This window comes from Pseudonaja textilis, chromosome 3 (assembly GCF_049901715.1).
Source record: "Pseudonaja textilis isolate UNSWEBS1 chromosome 3, rPseTex1.2, whole genome shotgun sequence".
In the NCBI taxonomy this organism is placed as follows: domain Eukaryota; kingdom Metazoa; phylum Chordata; class Lepidosauria; order Squamata; family Elapidae; genus Pseudonaja; species Pseudonaja textilis.
The window spans coordinates 197,822,967-197,836,742 of record NC_141992.1 but is presented as its reverse complement, the minus strand read 5'-3'; positions in this window follow the sequence as shown (position 1 = coordinate 197,836,742).

Sequence of the window (13,776 nt, the reverse complement as noted above, 5' to 3'; positions counted from 1 at the left end):
GCTTTCCCATTGATTTTGCTAATTAGGTCTCAAAGGAGAATCGCAAGAGGCCGCGACAGAGCAAGCGTCATAAATATGAGTCAGGTGTCAAGTATCTGAATTTTGATCATGTGACCATGGAGATGCTACAATGGGCATAAATGTGAAAAAAAAGGTCATAAGTCACTTTTTTCAGTGCCGTTGTAACTTTGAACAACGTAATGGAACTGTTGAAAGTTGAGGACTATATGTGAATAAAAATTTCCAGGGCATCTTAACTGGTAGTGGCATTCAAATTTTTTTACTACTGCTTCTATCAGCATGGCTTGGTGGGCGTGACAGGGGAAGTATACTGCAAAATCTCCATTCCCTCTCCACCCCACTAACCTGCTTTCCAGCTCTGTTCTCCTGTGCAGAGCAACCAAAGAAGACCCCGCCAACCAGCTGGGATTCAATGGGAGGCAGAGAAGAGAGGGAGATGGGTCCAGTCAGAGGTGGGATTTGCTGGTTCTCCAGACTACTCAAAATTTCCACTACCATTTCTCCAGAACTGGTCAGAACCGGCTGAACACCACCACCTCTGCCTACCCTGGATCTGCCACCTACAAATTTCATACTTCCTACTCTGTTGCTCTGTTATTTAAAGCAAATTACTGCAGTGATTCAACCACGCCAGAGACCTGTCTGCTTCCATTATGACACAGGCAGCAACCTGCCTTCTGTCTAGGTGTGGTTTTACAACAGATGGAATCTGGCAGAAGGGCAGGGAACTGAACGCTTCAAACTAAGAATTGCTCAGGGTTTGTGGTGCACATGAGTTTGTTTTTTTCTTCAATCCTAGAGGAAGAGTGGAACATCTGGAGAGGTTTATCTTAGTTGGCCGAGCAAAAGAGCTGCACTTTTTCCATGAGATAGATAGATAAATAGATAGATAGATAGATAGATAGATAGATAGATAGATAGATAGATAGATAGATGAAGCCTGATGATGGCAGATGAGATTCTGCCGAAACGTTGCTACAACTTTAAAAGCACAACTACAATGACGTGGGAAAATACCCGGACAAAGCTGAATGCCATATATATATATATATGTTTTCTGAGGTTCTCGCGGGTATTTGTATGTGGATCTTTGGTTGTTCGGGTTTCTCCAGCGTAAGATTCAAAGTATCTAGGCAATGTTTCGATGAAGTCTCATTCATCATCTTCAGGCTTCTGTCTTCGGCTCTGTGCTTCTCAGAGTGACTCTGTGCTTTTCTGAGAAGCACAGAGCCGAAGACAGAAGCCTGAAGATGATGAATGAGACTTCATCAAACGTTGCCTAGATACTTTGAATCCTACGCGGAGAAAACCCGAACAACCAAAGATCCACACACACACACACACACACACACACACACACACACACACACACATATATATATATATATATATATATATATATATATATATATATATATATATATATATATATATATATATAAACATGTTGAGACTCTAGAAAGAGTGCAGAGAAGCACAACAAAAATTATGTTTGAAGCTACAACATGAAGGACAGTTGCAAGAATTTCAAAGAATGTCTAGTCTAGTGAAAAGAAGGAGTAGGGGCTCTTTAGAGGAGGAGAAGACGGGGTCAACCTATTCTCCAAAGCATTTGAAAGTTGGGACAAGAAGCAGTGGATGGAAACTCATCAAGGAGAGAACCAACCTAGAACTAAGGGGAAATTTCCGACAGAATAATCAACCTGTGGAACGGCTTGCCTTCAGAAGTTTTGTGTGTCTCCAACACTGGGTTCTTTTTTTTAACTGGACAGCCCTTTGTCTGAGCCTCCTGCCTGAACGGGATATTGGACTCTTGTCATTCTATTACTTTGACAACCTATAGATCAAGGGTCTTCAAACTTGGCACATTTAAGACTTGCGGACGTCAACTGCCAGAATTCCTGAGCTAACCTGAGTGGAGGAGGAATGTCTGGGAGTCCACAGGTCTTAAAGCTGTCAAGTTTGAAGACCCCTGCTATAGATTGTCCCTAAATAGTTGTATAGTGGTCCTTTTTAAAAAAATCTTTAGGTAGTATGACAAGTTGAAAATTGTCACATTCAAATGTGTTAGATGATTTCTCTGATGAAGCTCAGAAGATTCTTGGCTGTCAGCCCAACATTTGATAATATGTTCTAGCAGGTAGCTGCAGGCATGTATACAAGTCCATCAGTTTCTGGCATCTAGTAGTGTGTACATATTCATTATAGAATTTCATACACCAACTCATCCCTAGAATCCACAATGAGTTTCAGCAGTCCTCCACTAGACAACTACCAAAAGTTATTATTATATTCTCTCAGCTCCACAATTCAGAAACGGCTGTGTCAATCTCAGCAAGCATCAACATCCACTTCAAGAAACGAACGATTGTAATCTATGTGCCTCCCAGTTTCATGGATTCTGTTAGTTGCTGTTCTCACCAGCACCGTCATGGTTTATCTGCTGCTTCCAAAACGAAATGTCAGGTTGATAAGGGATGGCATTAACAAAACAAACCTGGAATGAATGGATGGAAACTGGTCAAGAAAAGATGTAACCTGGAAATAAGGAGACATTTTCTGAGAGTGAGAAAAACGAACCGATGGAACAGAAGTTGCCTTCAGAAGTTGTGGGAGCATCATCACTTAGAGGCTTTCAAGAAGAGATTGGACTGCCATTTGTCAGAAATGGTGTAGGGTCTCCTGCTTGGGCGGGGGTTGGACTAGATGACCTCCAAGGCCTCTTCCAAATATTTTCTGCAGTTCTTTGAACCAGTGAAGCAACTGGCCTTCAGAAGTTGTGGGTGCTCCATCACTGGAGGTTTTTAAAGAAGTGATTGGACAGCCACTTGTCAGAATGATATAGGGTTGTGATGTCAAACCTATGGCATGCGTGCCGGAAATGGCATGCAGACCCATCTCTGCGAGCTTGCCAGCCATCAGCCGTTGCTCTTCTGGGTTCCGGTGTGTGCATGCACGCCAGCCAGCTGCAACGGGGGAGCCCTGGGAACCAGAAGAGCAGGTCTTTCTTAATAGGTACAAAATATCCATCTCTAAAGACCTGAGGCTTCTGCTTCAGGCTATGGCAGGAAGACTGGGGATGCTTTCTGACTTTGTTCATATTTTTCTCCATTTCTCCTTTGAGGTAATATAATATTCTGTGTCATGCCCCAGTTGGAGTCTGAATCTGAGGAGGAAGCTGACCAGCTGACAGGAAATGGGAGTGTGGCTCCGTTGGCTATGGAGGAAACTGGGGAAGGTCAAAGTCCGGCTGGGCAGAGCAGGGCAGAGGTAGAACAAGGGAGAGGGAGTTCAGAGGAAGACCCAGGCTCACGCCCTCTTCATCCTAAGCCACATGGGGGGAACTGAGAAGGGAGAAACAGTGGGTTACATGGCTTAGGGGAAGGAAAGGGCCCTGATTCCCTTCATTAGCCACAGTTGGGAAGAGAGTTTCAAAGAAATGCATGCTAAGTGCAGCAGCTGCTGGGAGCAAATGTGAGTTTATCTTGTATTGACTTTGGTTATCTGTGTTCCTGGTGTCTTCCAACTGTGTGAGTTTTGCCATGCCTTCAAGTCTAAAATTCTTGCTCCTGCCATGCCAGACTAATTACTTCAGTTTGGCTTGATTGGACTTTAAGTTAGTTTGTGTTGACCATGTTTTGGACTTAATTTTCTGCAGTCAAAGGCTGCAGAAAGCCTAGGAGAGTTTTCCTCCAGCCAGAAGGTAACCTGGACATTGGGGACAAAGTTGGAGATAATAAAGGGACACTTATTGATTATCTGACTATGTTGCCTTTGTGCCACGCCCCTTTGGGTCATCACATTCTGGCTCTTTTAATATCCCCCAGTATATTTCATTCTCTAGGAGGGGGGGCAGGCTTCCCACAACACTTTTAACACAATCCTCTTTTCTATGTCTATGCTCACATATTGCCAGATGCTTTCATTCTTATAACAGAACAAGACAGATGTGCCAGCATTCCAGAAAACCTCCACTCCAACAAATAACTCCGAGACAGACATCCTCTCCACCATTTCTCCACCAATCAACTTTGCCTTTGAAGTTCTTCACTGTGCTAACGAGCTATAAATGCAAATAAAATCCATTTTTTCCAGGTTCTTCCCCCTTGGGGAAAGGGAACCCTGTTTATCCGGGAATGTTCCAAACAAATGGTAAATTAAATGGTCTTCCTGTCCCAGTATTTAAGTGCGGTCCAGCATACTGAGACTTGAATCCAGAGCTGCCATTTGGCCCTTAACTACCAACAAATGACCGAGACGCAACACCACACCATAAAGCTGAACTTCTGAACCTTCTCCCAAAATTCAACTAAAAAGGCCTTTGCACAGTTTCTTTTGCAAAAAAAAACAAACAAATTTTTTTTGCTTTTTCCCCCCGTCTGTGAATTTTTCCTCATACAGCAGCAGCTATACACCGGCTAAATACTGTTTTGCAGAGAGATAAATTAGTCCTTCACGCATGAGTCATTGCCTCTCTCTCCAAAACATTTCTTTAGTTGCAGCGAATCTTCAACATTTGCTCCTGCAGTTTGTGAGGTCCTTGCTTCCAAAATGACAAATCACTCTCGACAAAGCACAATTACGCCTCTGGTTCTGCCCAGGAAACTCTGATGCAAAACACTGTAATTTATTTACTTATGAGAGGTATCTAACATGTCATTAGCATACAATCTCATTATTCTGGATCTTGATTTGTGTTCCCACAGTACGTTTAGTTCAGGAGTGTCAAACTCAAGGCCCAGGGAGCTGATCCGGCCTCAGGGTGCTTAGATCTGGGCCAAGGGGCCACCCCGGAAACAGAGAAGGACCGGCCCATGGCGCCTCTGCCAGCAACAGAGCTCACAAGGGCTGCGAGCAGCCTTTCTGAGCTCCATTTTTGCTGGTAGGAGGCCGTTGCAGGTGAAAATGGAGCTTGGGGGCTTGGAGATCTTCTAGTCCAACCCCTTGCTCAGGCAGGAAACCCCATTTCAGACAAATGCTTGTGCAATCCTTTCTTTAAAACTTCCAGCGTTGGAGCATTCACAATTTCTGGAGGCAACTGATTAATTGTTCTAACTGTCAAGGAAGGATAAACATGAGCCAGTCGCCCAGTGTCCAAATTTTGATCGCGTGACCATGGGGATGATGCAAAGGTTGTAAGTGTGAAAAATGGTCGCTTTTTTCAATGCCGTTTTGTAACTTCCAATAGTCCCTGAAGAATGGTTGTGACTCAAGGACTACCTGTATTCTTTTTCTATATGTTTTCCTTCATCTCAGTGACCTGCAAGACAGAACTAAACTATGTCCATTCATTCTCACAAGACGCTTTTCAGAATTGGGATCATGTCAAGATCTCCAGTTCAAAATTCACAGGCATTTGTAGCACGAAAGTCTGCTAGGGTGTCGTATCCATGTTTTGGAGACCTGGGGATGATGTAGAAGAAGAGCAGAGCCTGAGGACAGAGTCAAGAGAGGAATCAGCCTAGAGTCAAATGTCTATGGAGATTCTCAGTCATCCAGGTCATGGTTGTCCCAAAGTTGTTTTTTCTAAAGGCAACTGGACTTTGTTTTTTTCTTGAAGACGTTTTGCTTCCCATCCATTCTTCAGTTCTAGAGGAGGATGAAACATTTTATATTCCTTGAAGTCATCTGGTCGTTAGCACTCTCCCTGAGAACTCTTGAGGCCCCTTGCAGGTTTATCTGTGGCTTCAGGGTCACCTGAATAGTGCAAATGGATGTGGGGCCTTCTTGAAACTGGTGAAAGGACTGTGTTGTAAACAGGAGATAGGTGGTGTCATATGCCTCCTCCTTTGTTGAGAGAGAACTGTTCAATCTTAACATAGATACTTCTTCCAAACCAGTGGTCCTCTCTGTCCAGAATGTGGACCAAACAAGAGTCATTACGTTCTCATGAGCGATCCAAGTCCAGCCCCTCTTGAATTCCCATGACCCTTATTGTTGAGATATTTAATAGCTGGAGCAGTGAAGGGTTGGACAATGAGTAAGAACACACAGTTATAGCTAATTAGTTGAAGACAGCTGGCCATTATATGAGGCAATCTAAGCTGTGATTGGTTGCTGTGAGAGAAAAGGGGGAGTTTCCTTGTTTCCCGCCTTTTTTTTTTTTTACAGAATGCCCTGTGTGTAAGAATTTACCTCATGATGTTCCTGCTGTGGTGATTTAGATCATGGTGCTCCTATTTGCCTGACTATCTAGTTTGCTGTGCATTTATACTGCTCAAAAAAGATAAAGGGAACACAAAAATAAGACATCCTAGATCTGAATGAATGAAATATTCTCATTAAATACTTTGCTCATTACATAGTTGAATGTACTGACAACAAAATCACACAAAAATTATCAATGGAAATCATATTTAGCAACCCGTGGAGATCTGGATTTGGAGTTACACTCAAAATTAAAGTGGAAACAAACACTATAGGCTGATCCAACTTTGATGTAATGTCCTTAAAACAAGTCAAAATGAGGCTCAGTAGTGTGTTTGGCCTCCACGTGCCTGTATGACCTCCCTACAACGCCTGGGCATGCTCCTGATGAGGTGGCAGATGGTCTCCTGAGGGATCTCCTGTAGTTGTAAAATATATTTATTTATCTACAACCACAAGTTCATGTCAGCGTCTCCAACTCTATTTGGACACTGGCTGCGCAATTCCCTGATACTTATCTAACGCCCATTTATTGTTGACTGTTGGTTGGCCAGTTTCTTGTGTACAAGCCTGAGTAATAAGTCATATTAACTAGAACTTTGTTTTTTTTTAATAAACTTTATTAATTATAGAACTAAAATATCAAACAAACACATACACAACACACACAAAAAAAAAGAAAAAGGAAAAAAGAAAATGATTAAAAACTAACAATTCTATCGACAGTCTATGGTTCCTTGTTTGTTATCAATATTAGCGATATATTTACAAATACATCTTATTGCGAATATATAATTACTACCTCTTTTACATTTTATGTTGTTTACTAATATATTTTCTATATTTGTTCTATCCAGTCATACCAGCCTTCCCAGCTTCTATAATATTCTGATGTTTCTTTTTCCTTAAGTGCTAAGGTTAACTTATCTATCTCTGCACAGGCTGTTATCTTCTGAATAACCATTTCCTCTGTTGGAATATCTGCTTGTTTCCAACACTGTGCAAAGGTTATTCTGGCTGCAGTAAGAATGTGCAGTATGATATATTTGACTTTTTTAGGTATTTGTCTATTAAATATCCCCAATAAGAAGAACTCTGGTTTTAATTCAATTTGCTCCACCATTATTTCCTCTAACTATTTTTTATTCTATGCCAGTATCTTTGGGCTTCAGTGCAGGACCACCACATGTGAAAGAATGTTCCCTGTTTCTTTTTTACATTTCCAGCAATTTGGATTCATGTTAGGAGACATTTTCGCTATTCTTGAGGGCGAAAGATGCCATCTATAAAACATTTTATAGGCATTTTCTTTATATGCTGCTGATTTTGTAATTTTATTAGTCTTTGCCCAGACCTTTTCCCATTCTAATAATGTAATGCTACATCTTATGTTTCTGCTCCAAGCTATGATGTTGCCTTTGACTACTTCCTCTTCTAATTCCATCTGTAATAAGTAATTATAAAATTTAGTTATATTTTTTTATCTGGACCTAATAGGATTTTATCTAATTGTTGTGCCTTAGTATAAATTCCAAAATTTTTCTTGTCCTGGCTATATCTATTTTGAATTTGCAAATAAGCCCACCGGTCTACTTGTAGCCCTTGTTCTTGGAGATCTTGCCATGATTTTAAAGTTCCTTGAGCATCAAGAAGGTCTTTGTATTTTATCATTTTATTAAGATCTAGATTATTTGGATGTATCATCGCCTCCATCGTTGAGATCCAGATTGGGATTTTTAAGTAATTTTTTTTTTGCCAATTAACCAATAAGGAATCTCTAATTATACGTCTGTGGAAATACTTCTGCTTAATTTTTCCAGTGTCCCATAAAAATGTGTGCCATCCCCTTTGTAAATTATGGCCTTCTAAAACTAAAATCCTTTTATTTGATAGGTTTACCCACTCTTTCAACCAAAGTAAGGAGGCTGCATTTTAATATAATTTCCACTTTGGGAGTGCCATACCTACCCTGCTCTTCATATCTTGCATTGCCTTTAGGTTTATCCTCAGTTTTTTCCCTTGCCAAATAAATTTGGTAATTATCTTATTAAGTTCCATGTAGTAATTTTTATTTATTTTTATTGGTATTGTTTGGAAGAAGTAAATGAATTTGGGCAGAATGTTCATTTTTACAGTGGCAATCCTCCCTAATAAGGAGATTTGCAGTTTAACCCATATCTCTAAATCTTTTTTGACTTGCTGTAATAATTTATTATAATTATTTTCCATTAGAGTTTTGCATTGAGCCATCAACCAAATTCCTAAGTATTTAACTTTTTTTACTATTTGTAATCCCATTATCCTTTCCAATTTCAGTTTTTGTTTTTCTGTTAAATTTTTAGTTATTAATTTCGTTTTTTCCCTATTGATTTTAAGTCCTGCAACTTCCCCAAATTGATCTAACTCTTTCAATAGTTCTTGACCTGTTTCAATTGGTTCCTCTATAAAAAATACCATATCATCTGCAAATGACTGGAGTTTATATTCTTCTTTTTAAATTTTTAGTCCTTTTATTGCTGGGTTCTGTCTAACACGTGTAAGCAATGTTTCCAAAGATAATATGAAGAGCAGGGGGGATAATGGACATCCCTGCCTGACTTCTTTCTCTATTTTTATTGAGCACGTGTTCTCTCCATTAATTATAATATTCGCCTTTTGTGAATCATAAATTATAGTCACGATGTTTTCAAATTTATTGCTTAAATTCATATTGTAAATTTGTTGGATTAGGAATTGCCAATTTAGATTGTCAAAGGCCTTCTGTGCATCCAAGAATACAAGAGCTATTTGCTTTTCTGGATGGGCTTCATAGTATTCCAAAACATTTAATACTATTCTTAAATTATTCCTAATTTGTCTATTGGGAAGAAATCCGTTTTGATCTTTATGTATATATTCATTCAATATTTTTTAAAATCTATTTGCTATAATTTTGGTAAATATTTTATAATCAGTATTTAACAGGGAAATTGGTCTATAATTTTGTATAAGTCGTAAATGTGAATCTTCTTTCGGAATCAGCGATATCAGTGTCCTTCCATGAATCCAGCATTCTTGCTGCTAGTAAGACCTCATTTTATACTTCCACCATGAGAGGTTCTATTTGTTCTCCTATTTTCTTTTAAGTTCCCCTGATATCCCATCAGGTCCTGGGGTTTTATTGTTCTTTTGGTTTTCTATTGCTACTTTTAACTCGGGCCACGTGATGTCTCTAGTTAACATTTCCTTCATCTCCTCCTTGATTATTTTATCTTTAGTAATACCCAAATAGTTTCTTATCATATCCTCATTTACCTCCTTCTTTTTATAAAAGTCTTCAAAGAATTTACATGCAATTTCTTTTTTCTGTTCTATCCCTTGTTGGGCATCCCCGTTCTCATCTATTAATTGATAGATCAGTCTTTTTTGTTTTTCTTTTTTAAGTTTATAGGCCAACCACCTTTCTTCCTGGTTTATTGGCCTGTTCAAAAAATATCTGTCTGGCGGTATTCAACTTTGAGACCATTCCTTCTTGTTCGATTACATTTAATTTATGTTTAGTTCTTATCATTTGTTTTTTCAATTTACAATCTTTTGGGGTGTTTTGCAGCTGAATTTCTCATTCTTTGATTCTTTGTTCTAATTTATTTTGTTGGGCATATTTTTCTTCATTTCTTTTAGCAGTGTATGATATCGTTGTGCCTCTTATTATTGCCTTCATTGTATCCCAAATGTTCTGCTTCGTAGTTGCCTCATTATTATTTTCTTTTAATAAATAGTCTAATTCCTCGTCAAGTTTATTCATAAATTCTTTCTCTTTAATTAGCTGTGTATTTAGGGTCTACCTTTTCCTTGGTTTTTTCCTGCCTTTCCACACTATCTGAATCAGGTTGTGATCTGCTCATTTGTTTGGTAAAATTTCAATCTCTTTTAATTCATTTACTAACTCACCATTCATCCACACCATATTGATTCGTGTCCATGATTGGTGAGGGTTGGAGTAAAATGTAAATTGCTTCCTCTCAGGATTTAATTTCCTCCACATGTCTATCAAATGTAGTCCAATCATCATTTCTTCACATGTTTTCGGTAGTTCTCTTTTTTTCTTCTTTCCCCCCTCACTACCATGATCTTTCTGGTGGTCTACAATGGCATTGAAATCCCCCCAAGATACAAATATTCTTTATATCTAATTCCAAAAATTTCCCATGTAATTGTTTAAAAAATTCCTTTTGGTTGTCGTTAGGGGCATAAATTACCACTAGTAAAAATGGAATTGATTTAATCCAAATTTGTAACACCAGAGTTCTTCCACTGGGGTCTATCCAAATTGGCTCTGCTTTCATATCGTCTTTTACATATACTGCTATTCCTTTCTTTTTCCTGAAATCTGCTGGTGACGTATACAAATTCCCTAGCTTAGGGCATTCTAGATATTTTTCTTCTTCCTTCCTTATATGAGTTTCCCATAAGCATATTATATCTGCATTTTGTTTAATTAATTTGGATAATATTCTTTTCCTTTTTATCCTAGAATTTAGGCCATTTATGTTAATTGATAGTATTTTCTTTTCTTCATCCATCACCTAATTGACTCTTGCTCTTTGTCTTGTAGTTACTCCTGTCTCTCTTTGTGGCTGATTGTGCATCTTCGGTTCTTCTCTCTCTTGATGTTGTTTGTTTTTCAAATTCATATGATTCCCATCTCTATTTTTTTGATAGTCTTGGTCATCTTGCAAATTCATTTCCGATTTGTCTCTACTACTCGATTCTTCGTGGCCTATCAATTGTTCATAGAATTCTTGGGCTTTTCCCACAGAGTCTACTTTAATTTTTCTTTCTTCCCAAGTGATTAGCATTCCCTCTGGGATTAGCCATCTGAATATGATACCTTTTTGGTTTAATTGGTTCACCAAAAATTTATAATCTCGCCTCTGCTCTCTCACTCTTCTTGGGATTTATTTAAGCACCAAGATTTCTTTTCCTTTATATGTAATTGTTACTTCTCTATAAATTTTGTATATAATACCTTTGTGAGAAGTGTTAAATTAAAGCATCCATTTTTTATGACTCAAAACTCATGTTGAAAGAAATGCCTTTGAAGTAAGGAAGTGCCAGGCACCAATTAAAATGTTGACTGATCTTGGAATGTCTTTGAAGTGCCAGGAACTATAGAACTCTCTTGGAATATCTTTGAAATGCTAGGTACCGGTTATGTTGATGTATGCTATTGTGTTAGGAAGTGCTTGCTGCACCATATAAGGTAATGAACTGTAACCTGAGTTCTGAAAGGTAGATTGTAAACCAAACTATTTGCATAATGGGGGTGGGGGTAGTTTAGGGTATAAGAATAGAGTAGATGCTATGTTTTGTGTTCCTCCCAGCTGCCAAGGGTGGAACCCATCCGCAGATGTGTATTCAATAAAGTCTTTTTCCTTGGATCAACTTTGAACCCTGGTGGTCTTTTCAGCCGCCACCTCACACCTTGAACTTTCCTTCTGGCAAATCTCACGTGGACCTTTTTGGGATGCTTATGTCATCTTGTGTAATTTGTGCTCACTCTATACACTTCGTCTAACTCTTTCAGAATATCGCCCTTAGCTTTTTCCGATAGGTCTGCTAATATTCCAACCATCCCTTGTTCTAAGTCCTCTTCTTTAGATTCCATTATATTTTGGAATCTCAGATATGCTGCGGCCTTGTCCATTTCCAGATATATCAAGGAGTCGTCCATTCCTTTATTCACATTTCTTAATTGCTCACCAACCATTTCCAGCTTCCTTTCTGTTTGTTCCGTCCTTTTCTCAACCTCCTTTATTGTTGATTCATTCCTTTCTAGTGCTTGCTGTATTGTTTCAATTTTTTGATCCAACTTTAAAATGTCTAATTTCATTTCTGCCTTTAAGTTTCCCATCTCTTCTTTTAGTTCCTTTGTGTCAGCTCTTGCTTCGGTATGATTTTTCACCATTATTTCCTGAAGCTTCAGCATAGACTCTTGTAGAGTAAGAAGGGTCGACTGAATATTGGCATTTGTGATGGTAGGTTGTTTTTCTCCAGGTAAAGTTTCTTCAATTGTCTTTTGTTCCATCACTGAGGTTGTTGGCATTGGAGTTATTTGTATAGAAGAAGTCTTCTTTCCAGTTTTAAACGTTGTGTTAGTGACAGAGGTCATTTCTTGTAAAATTTGTTTTTGTTTTTGTATTATATTAAATATATTGTCCCAAATTAACATTCACTATTAAGAAATATCAACTATAAATGGCCACAACACTAATTGGTATGATATTCTCCAGAACACTTTTACAACTAATTTCTAAATCAGATATTTAAAGACCTTAATAATATATCAAATTCCTCTATTTAAATTTAAATACTATTATCCTGTATGTCTATAAGTGCTATAGAATCCCAAATCTCAAAATAGTGTTCTGAAATAATATTTCAAATACTTACAAATCTAAATAAGGATATATCAACCTTGCTATACAATAGTTAATTAGTTAATCTGCAGTAATCATAATTAATCATGATTAATTATTTAATTCAATCTAATCAACATCTATAGTCAAATATCTATACCCAAATAATTATCACCTCCCTTTTTTAAATGTATGTTATAACCAAGTATAAACTTCAATATTTACTAATGTATCAATTAAATCATATATAAATTGTGTTTACCACATTCAAAAATCAGTTGAGTTGATGTCAAGAAATAATTATTGCAATCCACAAAATTTAAATACTTAGAGTGTCTTAATATGACTGTTCAGTTCTTCGAAATTCCTTTACCGAGCGCTCCAGAAGCACAGAGATGCTGAGTTATGTCTCTGATTCCACTGTCTCACCTCACTTTCTGCTGTAGCCATTTCTCCTTTCGTTTAAAAGTTTTACAAGTCAATTTTTAGATTCAAATAGACTCCTTCTTTAATAAATCTTCTCCACTTACTACAGCTCCAGTCCAATAATCCAAAGAGAGACCAGTAAATTATTCAGTTTCATTTGTGGAATATTTAAAGTTGTAGTTTAATTCCTTACTTCAAGTCTCCCCCCATCTCAAGTTCGTCCTTCCCCAAAGTCCACAATTCAAGTCCTTCAAAGTTCCCTTAAATTAATTTGTTGTTCTTTCTTTCTTTTTTCACCTCTCCCCCAGTTATTGTCAGTCTCTCAGATCCCTCCAATTCTCTTATCTTCTCTGTCCAATCGCTCACATCCTTATCCTCTTCCATCTCATGAGCCCTTTCACTTTCGCTGCCGCTCGTATCTGCTTTGGCCACTATTTTCGGGCTTTGCTCCGACTAAGATTCTCCGATATTCAACGTTCAATCAGGATCGCAAATTCTTTCACTCGCATTCTTCATTCACCACAGTCTGTCACTCACTCGCTTCCTCTTGCATGCAACGATCAAGGCTTTAGGACCGCCATAACTGACAGTCTCTTGTTGTCGGTCTCGACAGGGTTTCTCTACGTCGCGATGAGAATTGCCTTTTCCACACCGCGACTTGAGTCTCCCCACACTGGCACACTTCTCTACAAGATGTGTGCACCCCTAAGAGTCACTCCAACAGCAAGAGGAGATAGCGTGAAACCCAGAGCGAGCTTCAGCATCTCTGTTTGCCCATATCTCA